Below are 2,183 nucleotides of genomic sequence, written 5' to 3' on the forward strand. Positions count from 1 at the left end.
TTCTGGAGCTGCCCTTTGAAATTTTCTGTTCAGCTCAGTGACCAACATCCACTTGTTTTTCTCTTTCCTGTATTTTTAATGACCTTCTGCTTTCTTCATGTGTGATATTCTTGATGTCATCTCACAGTTCATCACATCTTCTGTCATTAGTGTCCAGCATGTCAAATCTGTTTTTGAGATGTTCTGAAAATTAATTGGGGGTGGGGTTAACTCAAGTTTGTGGACATTTGTATGCCTGTTTCCATTTTCTTCAGCTTCAAATTGAACTTACATATGAGCAGTTGATCATCTGTTCTATAGTCAGTCCCGGACCCAATTTTAACTGCTGATATTGAGCTTTTCACCATCACTTTCCATAGATGTAGTCAATTTGATTTCTGTGTATTCTATCTAAAGAAATTCACGTATATAGTTGCTGTTTATGTTGTTGAAAAAGAAGTATTTGCTATGAACAAATCATTGGTCTTACAAAACTCTATCATGGAATCTCCAGCTTAGTTTATATCAACAAGACCAACTATTTCCAACTTCTGTTCCTACTTTTTGTTTTCAACTTTTGCATTCCAATCACCAATAATTATTGAGATAGTTAAGATAGTTAAGTTTTTTGATGATTAATACAATACTCTTCCTCTTAATATTTCATTCACAGCATAGTAATCTATATGAATGCCTGATTCAAAAGGGCTGGTACCTGTCCATTTCAGCTCCCAGTATATTGATTTTTTTATTTGTTCCATAAATGGCTTCCAATTTTCATAGAATCGTACTTCATACATTCCAAGTTCAGATTGTTAGTAGATTTTTGTTGCTGTCTTCATATGTGGTGTTGTGCCCCATCAGCAAATAAAGATCCCAAAGGCTTTCATCCATTTAGTTCCTGATGGTCCATTCAACGTTGACAAAGCAGCTCTTCTTCAGTCATATGTTGATGCTTCTGACCCAAGACACTCAGCTTCTGACATTATCTCTGACAATGTTCTGCTTCTAGTCATCAAGGTTTCAGTATTGGACAGTATTTCAGTGTTATCTATAAACTTTTCAGGGGTAATTCCTCCAAAATGGGCAGCCTATTCCTTTTTGGTAGTCTGCTGAAAACATGTTCACTTGCTGGTAAAGTAGTAGACATCATAATCTTTCTGCCTGGGGGACAAACCTGACTGCTGTTACCATTTCAATGTACATCCTCTTATGCCACTATGGGAAGTGGGAAAGGAAAAGCCATTATAAGGAGTTTGTCTCAAACTGGCCACAACTCCACAAAGAGCTCCGTGTTTGGTTCCTAATATGGCTTACTGAGTGTTCTCACAGGATTTCCTATTAAAGGAAGATAAAGAATGTATTCGCTGCCTCCCCTCTGTCATTGATCTCATCTGACTCTTATTAAGTTAACTCCTCAACCTTCGGACAGAGTATTTATGAACATATAGAGCCCTGAGAGTGTAGTGTTTAGGCATTTGGGCTGCGATCTGCCTGGTTTGCAATTAAAAACCACCAGCAGCTCTGAGAGAGAAAGATGAGGATTTCTCTTCTGGTAAATAGTTAGTCTCGAAACCCACAAGGCTCCGTGTGAGTCAGCATTGACTCAATGGCAGTGAGTCTGAGTTTAATCTATTGCCATAGTGGCTGCACAAATAGGCTCAAACATAAGAATAACTGTCATGATGGTACAGGACTGGGTGGTGTTCTGATCTATTGTCCATGGGGTCACTATGAGTCGGAGCCTACTGGACAGCATCAACCAAAAATCTATCTGGAGACATCAGGTCTTCATAAATCAGACTGAAAAGATGTGGCTTAGGGGTGATCACAGACGCATGCTTTTCCTGTGAAGCAGCAGGTGAGTTCAAACCACTAACCTTGTGCTTAGCAGCTCATTGTGTCACCCACTACACCACCAGGGATCCCTGGCTGAATTTAAGTTTCCATCTTAAGGCACATTTTGTACTTCCCAACTTCTCCAGAGCCACATGGGACTTAAGACACATTAAGGGCTGAAAGATTCAGTCATTCATTAGTCAAAGCAGCTGAACAATGTCAGTGGGCCCCTAGAGGGTAGAAGAACCCCATTTCCCCCCAAACACCTCTTTTTCCAAAATCTTGATCCAGCAAAGCTAAACTTAATTTGGGAAAATTAGAAGAAAAGGATAAGAAAGACAAACATGTTTCCCCCCTGTTCTATA

At 39.5% G+C, this 2,183-nt stretch overlaps 1 protein-coding gene across 2 annotated transcripts in view; it reads left to right on the forward strand.

Moving 5' to 3' along the window:
* Positions 1 to 2,183, forward strand: part of CNTNAP5 (contactin associated protein family member 5) — a 1,132,484-nt gene that overhangs the window by 478,552 nt on the left and 651,749 nt on the right. The gene's annotated exons all lie outside the window — the stretch shown is intronic.

The sequence above is a fragment of the Echinops telfairi genome, unplaced genomic scaffold, assembly GCF_000313985.2.
Source record: "Echinops telfairi isolate 266 unplaced genomic scaffold, ASM31398v2 ScPeMD7_4;HRSCAF=17, whole genome shotgun sequence".
Lineage (NCBI taxonomy): Eukaryota > Metazoa > Chordata > Mammalia > Afrosoricida > Tenrecidae > Echinops > Echinops telfairi.